Here is an 11,210-nt window from a genome sequence, read left to right on the forward strand (position 1 = left end):
ACCCAGACGAGCGAGGGGAGGCTCCCCGGCCACAACGGAACCCCGTCCCGGGCCTTTGGCAGTGCCGCAGGCTGGGGGACGGGGCCCGGGGCCGGAGACCCCGACCCGGGGCCCGGCCGGGCCCCTGGACCCAGCCGGGGCTCCGGGGACCGCAGGCACAGGGGAAGCCTCCCCGGGCCCTCTGGACCCCTCCCCGGGCACCCTGCCACGCGGCAGGACCCGGGACGGAGCCCGGGGTGGGGAGGCCGCCCTCCCCGGGGCCCCCAGGGGCCCGGCCGGAGCTCCGGGACCCAGACGAGCGAGGGGAGGCTCCCCGGCCCCAACGCAACCCCGTCCCGGGCCTTTGGCAGTGCCGCAGGCCGGGGGACTGGGGCCGGGGCCGAAGGCCTCAACCCGGGGCCCGGCCGGGCCCCTGGAACCAGCCGGGGCTCCGGGGACCGCAGGCGCAGGGGAAGCCTCCCGGGGCCCTCCGGACCCCTCCCCGGGCACCCTGCCACGCGGCAGGACCCGGGACGGAGACCGGGGTGGGGAGCCTGCCCTCCCCGGGGTCCCCAGGGGCCCGGCCGGAGCTCCTGAACCCAATGCAGCCACGGGAGGCACCCCGGCCGCAACGGAACCCCGTCCCGGGCCTTTGGCAGTGCCGCAGGCCGGGGGACGGCGCCCGGGGCCGGAGACCCCGACCCGGGGCCCGGCCGGGCCCCTGGACCCAGCCGGGGCTCCGAGGACCGCAGGTGCAGGGGAAGCCTCCCCGGGCCCTCCGGACCCCTCCCCGGGCACCCTGCCACGCGGCAGGACCCGGGACGGAGACCGGGGCGGGGAGGCCGCCCTCCCCGGGGCCCGGCCGGAGCTCCTGAACCCAATCCAGCCACGGGAGGCACCCCGGCCACAACGGAACCCCGTCCCGGGCCTTTGGCGGTGCCGCAGGCCGGGGGACGGCACCCGGGGCCGGAGACCCCGACCCGGGGCCCGGCCGGGCCCCTGGACCCATCCGGGGCTCCCGGGCCCACAGGCGCAGGGGAAGGCCCTCCGGCCACCCTGCCACACGGCAGGACCCAGTTGCCGGCTGAGGACCGAGAGGGGTCCCAGAGTACCCTGTCCCTAGTAATCCGGAGGAAGGCTACCCCCCGTTCTTGAAACCCGCGCGCTCCGAGTGACGGAGGGGACCCTAGGGGCGAACGCACCCGGCCTCCTGGAGCCCCGGCTGGGATCCGAGAGGCAAATGGACCCTCATCGGGACTTCCAGGCCTGGCCCTGCCATCTGGTCGCCCCATTGGAAAGCATTGCGCGCGACCAGATGGCCGAGGGGAAAGGAGCCACCAGGTGGCCGGCAACTGAAAGGACTCCCGCCTGCCCACCCACCAGGGGCTCGGGGTGGGGACTCTGCTTCCCGGCTGGGCCTCAGGCACGGGGAGGACCACCGGAGCTCTCGGGGCCTGGGCGTACCCGGGGGAGGACTGCCCGGGACCCGTGGAGCCCGTCCCTGGGCACTTTGCCATGCCGCGGCCCGGAGGAGGGAAGCCCCGGGGACCTGGGAGGATGTTGCCCGGGCGTAGCCCATCTGGTCCCCGGCAATGAACCGCACAGCCCCGGAATGGGTGTTTCGGCATACCCTGCCCCTACTAATCCGGAGGAAGGATACCCTCCTTTCTTGTAACCCGCGCGCTGCGAGTGACGGAGGGGACCCTAGGCGCGGACGCGCCCGGCCTCCTGGAGCCCTGGCTGGGATCCGGGAGGCGAATGGACCCTCATCGGGACTTCCAGGCCGGCCCGGCCATCTGGTCGCCCCATTGGAAAGCATTGCGCGCGACCAGATGGCCGAGGGGAAAGGAGCGACCGGATGGCCGGCAACTGAAAGGGCTCCCGTCTGCCCGAGCCATAGCGGTAGGGCTCCCGCCTGCCCACCCTCACACCAAGGGCTCGGGGGGGGACTCTGCTTCCCGGGTTGGCCTCGGGCACGGGGAGGTCCACCGGAGCTCTCGGGGCCTGGGCGCCCGGGGGAGGACTGCCCGGGACCCGTGGAGCCCGTCCCTGGGCACTTTGCCATGCCGCGGCCCGGAGGAGGGAAGCCCCGGAGGCCTGGGAGGATGTTGCCCGGGCGTAGCCCATCTGGTCCCCGGCAATGAACCGCACAGCCCCAGCATGGGTGTTCCGGCATACCCTGCCCCTAATAATCCGGAGGAAGGATACCCCCCTTTCTTATAACCCGCGCGCTGCAAGTGACGGAGGGGACCCTAGGCGCGGACGCGCCCGGCCTCCCGGAGCCCTGGCTGGGATCCGGGAGGCGAATGGACCCTCATCGGGACTTCCAGGCCGGCCCGGCCATCTGGTCGCCCCATTGGAATGCATTGCGCGCGACCAGATGGCCGAGGGGAAAGGCGCGACCAGGTGGCCGGCAACTGAAAGGGCTCCCGTCTGCCCGAGCCATAGCGGTAGGGTTCCCGCCTGCCCACGCAGGGCTCCGTGGCTGCAGGGCTCTGGGCCTGCAGGGCTCCGGGGCTGCAGGGCTCCGGGGCTGCAGGGCTCCGGGGCTGCAGGGCTCTGGGCCTGCAGGGCTCTGGGCCTGCAGGGCTCCGGGGCTGCAGGGCTCCGGGGCTGCAGGGCTCTGGGGCTGCAGGGCTCCGGGGCTGCAGGGCTCCGGGGCTGCAGGGCTCCGGGGCTGCAGGGCTCTGGGCCTGCAGGGCTCCGGGGCTGCAGGGCTCCGGGTCTGCAGGGCTCCGGGGCTGCAGGGCCCTGGGCCTGCTAGGGTTCCGGGCCTGCAGGGCTCCAGGGCTCCGTGCTGAAGGGCTCCAGGGTCTGCAGGGCTTTGGGGCTGCAGGACTCGGGGGACGCCCGGGAGACCCATGGAGCCCGTCCTGGGCACTTTGCCTCGCCGCGGGCTGGAGGAGGAAGCACCCGACGCCCCGGGGAAGTGTCGTCCGGGCTTGGCCCATCTGGTCCCCGCCTGAGAACCGCAATCCCCAGGAGGGGTGTCCCGGCATACCCTGCCCCTACTAATCCGGAGGAAGGCTACCCACCTTTCTTGTAACCCTCGCGCTCCGAGTGACGGAGGGGACCCTAGGCGCGGACGCGCCCGGCCTCCTGGAGCCCTGGCTGGGATCCGCGAGGCGAATGGACCCTCATCGGGACTTCCAGGCCGGCCCGGCCATCTGGTCGCCCCATTGGAAAGCATTGCGCGCGACCAGATGGCCGAGGGAAAGGTGCGACCAGATGGCCGGGACCGGAAGGACTCCCAGCTGCCCACACCGAGCCATAGCGGTAGGGCTCCCGACTGCCCTTGCAGGGCTCCGGGGCTCTGCACCAGGGTCCCTTGTCCCGGGCAGATGGACACTTGGCAGGCCGCAGGACGTGGGATCCCAGGCCCTGACCAAAAATCAGGAGGCCCGGGGCCGGTCCCTGCTTCTCAACACAGCCAGGCTGGGGAGGTCGGGGAGCCTGCCCAAGCACGAGGGACCCGTCCCGGGCACACAGTCCATGAGGTTGTGTGCTCGTTTTCCACAATTTTCTTCAGAATAGTGCGTAGTTGCGCTAGGCAAAGTCCGCCCAGCCCTACTCAGGATGTGCTCTCGTTTTCCACAAATTTTTTTAAAATTCTGCTACGCAAAGTCCGCCCAGCCCTAACCAAACTCCTACTACGCAGTGGAAAGGACTTAGCCAGCCACCCACCCACCTGGCCCGGTCCCTGCTTCTGATCCCAGCCAGGTCTGGGGAGACTCCCTTCGCCCAATGGACCACGTCACGGGCACCCGGACCCTTACCAGGCCGCAGGACGGGTTCTCACAAACCACACGGTTGTATAGGGGTGGGCAGAAAACTACGCTCCGTCAGCGTAGCAGATAAAGCCAGCCACTCCTGCACACCGGCCCGGTCCCTGCTTCTGATAGCAGCCAGGCCGGAGAGAGCCTCCCTGGGCCCCGGTGGACCCCTGTCTCCAGCACCTAGACCCTCGGCTGTCTTGCAGGACGGGGGTGGCTCACGCACCCCGGGGCCCGCCGGACGGTGCAAGAGCCCCGGGCCCGGTCCCAGCTTCAGAACCCTAGCCAGGCCGGGGAGAAACTCCCTGGGCCCCGGTGGACACCCTTCCCCAGCGCATGGACCCTCGGCTGGCTTGCAGGACGGGGGGCTCCCGCTCCCTGGGACACTGGGACGGAGCACAAGCCCCGGACCCGGGCCCAGCTTCCGAACCCTAGCCAGGCCAGGGAGAGCCTCCCCGGGCCCTGGTGGACACCCTGTCCCCAGCGCCCGGACCCTCGGCTGGCTTGCGGGACAGGGGGCTCCCGCACCCCGGGAACGGAGCTCCAGCACCGGGCCCGGGACCAGCTTCCGGACCCCCAGCCAGGCCGGGGAGAGCCTCCCCGGGCCCCGGTGCACACCCGTCCCCAGCGCCCGGACCCTCGGCTGGCTTGCGGGACAGGGGGCTCCCGTACCCCGGGATGGAGCTCCAGCACCGGGCCCAGCTTCCGGACCCCCAGCCAGGCCGGGGAGAGCCTCCCCGGGCCCCGGTGGACACCCGGTCCCAGCGCCCAGACCCTCGGCTGGCTTGCGGGACAGGGGGCTCCCGCACCCCGGGACGGAGCTCCAGCACCGGGCCCAGCTCCCGGACCTCCAGCCAGGACGGGGAGAGACTCCCCGGGCCCCGGTGGACGCCCTGTCCCCAGCGCCCGGACCCTCGGCTGGCTTGCAGGACAGGGGGCCCCCGCACCCCGGGACGGAGCTCCAGCACCGGGCCCAGCTCCCGGACCTCCAGCCAGGCCGGGGAGAGCCTCCCCGGGCCTCGGTGGACACCCGACCCCAGCGACCGGACCCTCGGCTGGCTTGCGGGACAGGGGGCTCCCGCACCCCGGGAACGGAGCTCCAGCACCGGGCCCAGCTCCCGGACCTCCAGCCAGGCCCAGGGAGAGACTCCCAGGGACCCGGTGGACACCCTGTCCCCAGCGCCCGGACCCTCGGCTGGCTTGCGGGACAGGGGGCTCCCGCACCCCGGGAACGGAGCCGCACCCTGGGACGGAGCTCCAGCACCGGGCCCAGCTTCCGAACCCCCAGCCAGGCCGGGGAGAGCCTCCCCGGGCCCCGGTGGACCCTCTCTTCCCTAGCGCCCGTACCCTCAGCTGGTTCGCAGGACGGGGGGGCTCCCGGGCTCTGGGACGGAGCCGCACCCTGCCAACGGGCGATCGGGGGGTCTGACCTTGTGGGGGGACGAAGGGGAAGCGGAGCTCACCCTGCGACGGCCCCAGCCGCGTCCCGGGGAAGCCCCGGGGCGATTGACGATCGAGCGACCCTCAGACAGGCGTAGCCCCGGGAGGAACCCGGGGCCGCAAGGTGCGTTCGAAGTGTCGATGATCAATGTGTCCTGCAATTCACACTAATTCTCGCAGCTAGCTGCGTTCTTCATCGACGCGCGAGCCGAGTGATCCACCGCCAAGAGTCACAGGCAACTTTTCCAAAACGTTCGCCCACCTGCGGGCGCAGGAGAGGTGGGAGGAAGGCGACAACGGAACCCCGTCCCGGGCCTTTGGCGGTGCCGCAGGCCGGGGGACGGCACCCGGGGCCGGAGACCCCGACCCGGGGCCCGGCCGGGCCCCTGGACCCATCCGGGGCTCCCGGGCCCACAGGCGCAGGGGAAGGCCCTCCGGCCACCCTGCCACACGGCAGGACCCAGTTGCCGGCTGAGGACCGAGAGGGGTCCCAGAGTACCCTGTCCCTAGTAATCCGGAGGAAGGCTACCCCCCGTTCTTGAAACCCGCGCGCTCCGAGTGACGGAGGGGACCCTAGGGGCGAACGCACCCGGCCTCCTGGAGCCCCGGCTGTGATCCGAGAGGCAAATGGACCCTCATCGGGACTTCCAGGCCTGGCCCTGCCATCTGGTCGCCCCATTGGAAAGCATTGCGCGCGACCAGATGGCCGAGGGGAAAGGAGCCACCAGGTGGCCGGCAACTGAAAGGACTCCCGCCTGCCCACCCACCAGGGGCTCGGGGTGGGGACTCTGCTTCCCGGCTGGGCCTCAGGCACGGGGAGGACCACCGGAGCTCTCGGGGCCTGGGCGTACCCGGGGGAGGACTGCCCGGGACCCGTGGAGCCCGTCCCTGGGCACTTTGCCATGCCGCGGCCCGGAGGAGGGAAGCCCCGGGGACCTGGGAGGATGTTGCCCGGGCGTAGCCCATCTGGTCCCCGGCAATGAACCGCACAGCCCCGGCATGGGTGTTTCGGCATACCCTGCCCCTACTAATCCGGAGGAAGGATACCCTCCTTTCTTGTAACCCGCGCGCTGCGAGTGACGGAGGGGACCCTAGGCGCGGACGCGCCCGGCCTCCTGGAGCCCTGGCTGGGATCCGGGAGGCGAATGGACCCTCATCGGGACTTCCAGGCCGGCCCGGCCATCTGGTCGCCCCATTGGAAAGCATTGCGCGCGACCAGATGGCCGAGGGGAAAGGAGCGACCGGATGGCCGGCAACTGAAAGGGCTCCCGTCTGCCCGAGCCATAGCGGTAGGGCTCCCGCCTGCCCACCCTCACACCAAGGGCTCGGGGGGGGACTCTGCTTCCCGGGTTGGCCTCGGGCACGGGGAGGTCCACCGGAGCTCTCGGGGCCTGGGCGCCCGGGGGAGGACTGCCCGGGACCCGTGGAGCCCGTCCCTGGGCACTTTGCCATGCCGCGGCCCGGAGGAGGGAAGCCCCGGAGGCCTGGGAGGATGTTGCCCGGGCGTAGCCCATCTGGTCCCCGGCAATGAACCGCACAGCCCCAGCATGGGTGTTCCGGCATACCCTGCCCCTAATAATCCGGAGGAAGGATACCCCCCTTTCTTGTAACCCGCGCGCTGCAAGTGACGGAGGGGACCCTAGGCGCGGACGCGCCCGGCCTCCCGGAGCCCTGGCTGGGATCCGGGAGGCGAATGGACCCTCATCGGGACTTCCAGGCCGGCCCGGCCATCTGGTCGCCCCATTGGAAAGCATTGCGCGCGACCAGATGGCCGAGGGGAAAGGCGCGACCAGGTGGCCGGCAACTGAAAGGGCTCCCGTCTGCCCGAGCCATAGCGGTAGGGTTCCCGCCTGCCCACGCAGGGCTCCGTGGCTGCAGGGCTCTGGGCCTGCAGGGCTCCGGGGCTGCAGGGCTCCGGGGCTGCAGGGCTCCGGGGCTGCAGGGCTCTGGGCCTGCAGGGCTCTGGGCCTGCAGGGCTCCGGGGCTGCAGGGCTCCGGGGCTGCAGGGCTCTGGGGCTGCAGGGCCCTGGGCCTGCTAGGGTTCCGGGCCTGCAGGGCTCCAGGGCTCCGTGCTGAAGGGCTCCAGGGTCTGCAGGGCTTTGGGGCTGCAGGCCTCGGGGGACGCCCGGGAGACCCATGGAGCCCGTCCTGGGCACTTTGCCTCGCCGCGGGCTGGAGGAGGAAGCACCCGACGCCCCGGGGAAGTGTCGTCCGGGCTTGGCCCATCTGGTCCCCGCCTGAGAACCGCAATCCCCAGGAGGGGTGTCCCGGCATACCCTGCCCCTACTAATCCGGAGGAAGGCTACCCACCTTTCTTGTAACCCTCGCGCTCCGAGTGACGGAGGGGACCCTAGGCGCGGACGCGCCCGGCCTCCTGGAGCCCTGGCTGGGATCCGCGAGGCGAATGGACCCTCATCGGGACTTCCAGGCCGGCCCGGCCATCTGGTCGCCCCATTGGAAAGCATTGCGTGCGACCAGATGGCCGAGGGAAAGGTGCGACCAGATGGCCGGGACCGGAAGGACTCCCAGCTGCCCACACCGAGCCATAGCGGTAGGGCTCCCGACTGCCCTTGCAGGGCTCCGGGGCTCTGCACCAGGGTCCCTTGTCCCGGGCAGATGGACACTTGGCAGGCCGCAGGACGTGGGATCCCAGGCCCTGACCAAAAATCAGGAGGCCCGGGGCCGGTCCCTGCTTCTCAACACAGCCAGGCTGGGGAGGTCGGGGAGCCTGCCCAAGCACGAGGGACCCGTCCCGGGCACACAGTCCATGAGGTTGTGCGCTCATTTTCCACAATTTTCTTCAGAATAGTGCGTAGTTGCGCTAGGCAAAGTCCGCCCAGCCCTACTCAGGATGTGCTCTCGTTTTCCACAAATTTTTTTAAAATTCTGCTACGCAAAGTCCGCCCAGCCCTAGTCAGGATGCCTATTGTTGGGCCTCCTCCACTGTGAGTTTCGGTCAGCAGCAGGAGGGCAGCCCAGTGTCTGTGCTGGTGGCATCCATTTTGTGATGCCAGGGCTATTTCAGGATTCTACCGTGTTTCCACAGTAGGTACATGTCTACCCCTCTAGAAAGGTGGGATCATACTCCCACACCAGTTACTGGTGTGGGGTATGATTCCAAAGCGTTTGACACCAAACACAACATGTTTTGATGCAGCCATCCCAGAGTTAGCATTTACCGCGAGGTTATAATGCACTTAAGAGTATATGGTTTAGCCGCATCCACAAACAGCTACAGAGAATAGACTCTGAGAGCTGCAGAGGGGCCCTGCTCAGGCAGAGGCACCCCCTCACATGGAAACCAAGCACCCTGCCCTCAGGATTGTTAGGGCCTGCCTTAGGGGTGACTGATAGGTTTATATGTGTGTGCAAGGTGAGATATAGGGAACCTATACCTCAGTGAGGAGTGCTAACACTACCTCGCCCAGGCTGCAGTAGCAAGCCTGTGGTGTCAGATTTAGTCTGCTTCCCAGGGGTGGCATAATACATGCTTCAGCCCTTGGTAGGCCTGTGAAGTACCTATGCCCTTGGTACCTAAGGTACCATATACTAGGGGTTCATAAGGTACCACAGTATCCAATCACTAGTGCATCTAATATGCACTCCAAGTTGTTTAGAGAGAACAGAGAGGCTGGGGCCCTGATTAGCAGGGTCCCAGCCAGACTATAGCCAGAAACCAGTGTTAACATCAGAAAAAAAGTGGGGGGAAATGTAAGTGCAGATCCTACTCTCCGACAAAAACGTATAATGTTCTAGAATAACGGAGGCGCTAGGTGGCGCACACACAAGATGGCGTCACACCAGTGAGGCTCTAGCGGGCCGGGATTTTTATCCGTCAATATTCCGCCCAGAAATGGATACTAGTTGGTGAGAAAGACTGTCGTGGAGTGATTCTGAGGCTCTGTGCTCTCTTCGGCGGCTGCAGGGGCCGTGAGCACTGAAAAATCAATGACATAGGAAGTCAGCGGCCCTTCTGGCGCGCAAATGCTCGTAGCGGCTGGGACAGTCTTCATGAAACACTGTGGAGCCTGCGTTCTGACAAGGCCCCACAACACAGGTATCAGCAGGCGCGGCACCTGAGTGCGGACAGCAACCGGAGGTATATTTCATCATCCAGCGTGTTGCACCAGCACGACAAAGGAATAGCCACCAAAGGTACTACAGTTTGCAGTGGGGTACCCCCCTCCCTCTTCGGTACTGAGGCCTAGGCCGCAACAACAGACAGGTAAGGAGCGATCACGCCCGGCAGGACTTTTCATGATGGATGAATGCGGGGTTAGTGCATGAAAGAGGACAGCAACCAAAAGACAGAACTGCTTGGCACAGGTGCGGCATCAGCGCGTTCAAGAGACATATCGCTGTGGCAACGGAGAGAACTGCGAAAAACTTTAGGCCTGTCCCCTCCCCCACTGCAACCTGATGTATTGATGCTGTGAGAGGCATGTCTTGAATGGAGAAAAGCCAGCGTTACACGACAGACTGCGGCTACCATTGAAAAGCGAGGCCTGCCCTCCTGGCTAGCAGTCAATCAATCAATCATTTGTAAAGCGCACTACATACCCGCGAGGGTCTCAAGGCGCTGGGGGGGCGCTACTGATCGAACAGCCAGGTCTTGAGTATCCTCCTGAAGGTCAGCAGGTCTTGGGTCTGTCGTACGCTCAGTGGGAGGGTGTTCCATGTCTTGGCGGCGAGGTGGGAGAAGGATCTCCCGCCGGTGGTTGTTCTTCAGATGCGCGTGACAGTGGCGAGTGAGAGGTCGGCGGACAGTAGCTGGCGGTTGGGGATGTAGAAGGAGAGCTGTCTGTTGAGGTAGGCTGGGCCGGTCTTGTGGAGTGCTTTTTGTGCGGGATCAGGAGCTTGAAGGATATCCTCTTATTGACGGGGAGCCAGTGCAGGCTTCTCAAGTGGGGGCTGATGTGGCCGTGTTGTGGTATGTCGAGGGCAGTCGCGCCAAGGTGTTTTGGATGTGTTGAAGTTGTTTGATGAGCTTGGTCGGGGCTCCCGCGTAGAGGGAGTTTCGGTAGTCGAGTCTGCTGCTGACGAGGGCCTGGGTGACTGTCTTTCTTGTATCTGTCGGCATCCATCTGTAGATCTTGCGGAGCATGCGGAGGCTGTTGAAGCAGGAGGAGGAGACGGCGTTGACTTGCTTGGTCATTGAGATCGGTGAGTCGAGGATGATCCCCAGGTTGCATGCGTGGTCGATGGGTGTCGGGGCCGCCCCCAGTGCCGTCGGCCACCAGGAGTCGTACCAGGCTGAGGGGTTGGAGCCGAGGATGAGGACCTCTGTCTTGTCCGAGTTCAGCTTCAGGCGGCTGATCTTCATCCAATCGGCGACGGCCTTCATTCCTTCGTGGAGGTTGGCTTTGGCGGTGATGGGGTCCTTGGTGAGGGAGAGGATCAGTTGAGTGTCGTCTGTGTAGGAGATTATGTTGAGGTCATGCTGTCGGACAACATGTGCGAGCGGGGCCATGTAAATGTTGAACAGTGTCGGGCTGAGGGAGGATCCCTGGGGTACGCAGCAGATGATCTTGGAGGCTTTGAAACAGAATGAGGGGAGGCGGACGCTCTGGGTTCTGCCGGAGAGGAAAGAGGTGGTCCATTCCAGAGCCTTGTCTCGGATCCCTGCAGCATGGAGGCGTGTGCGTAGTGTGCAGTGGCAGATGGTGTTGAGGCCGGCGGAGAGGTCTAGGAGGATGAGTGCTGTGGTCTCACCGTTGCCCAGCAGGGTCCTGATGGCGATGAGGGCAGTCTCGGTGCTGTGGTTGCTGCGGAACCCTGACTGGGAAGGGTCCAGGATTCTGTTTTCTTCGAGGTATCGGGTTAGCTGTCTGTTGACGATTTTCTCGATGAAAGCAGTAAATGTTTTATATAGTGCACTTCAATATAAAAGCAGCTAACTGGACATAACCTTGTAAACCCTCACAACCAGTAAACACTTGGGCTGTCCCTACAGAGCTAGCAGCAAACGCTATATATAGTGTACTTACAGTAAAAAAGCAGCTAACTAGACATAAAACC

General features: G+C 66.5%; 1 non-coding gene across 1 annotated transcript; it reads right to left on the reverse strand.

The window, feature by feature from the left end:
- Positions 1–5,270: 5,270 nt before the first annotated feature.
- LOC146835069 (5.8S ribosomal RNA) lies at positions 5,271–5,424 on the reverse strand. Its single transcript, XR_014960961.1, has one exon. It is a non-coding gene; the product is annotated as a 5.8S ribosomal RNA (ribosomal RNA).
- Positions 5,425–11,210: the final 5,786 nt, after the last annotated feature.

The sequence above is a fragment of the Triturus cristatus genome, chromosome 4_2 (assembly GCF_964204655.1).
Source record: "Triturus cristatus chromosome 4_2, aTriCri1.1, whole genome shotgun sequence".
NCBI lineage: Eukaryota > Metazoa > Chordata > Amphibia > Caudata > Salamandridae > Triturus > Triturus cristatus.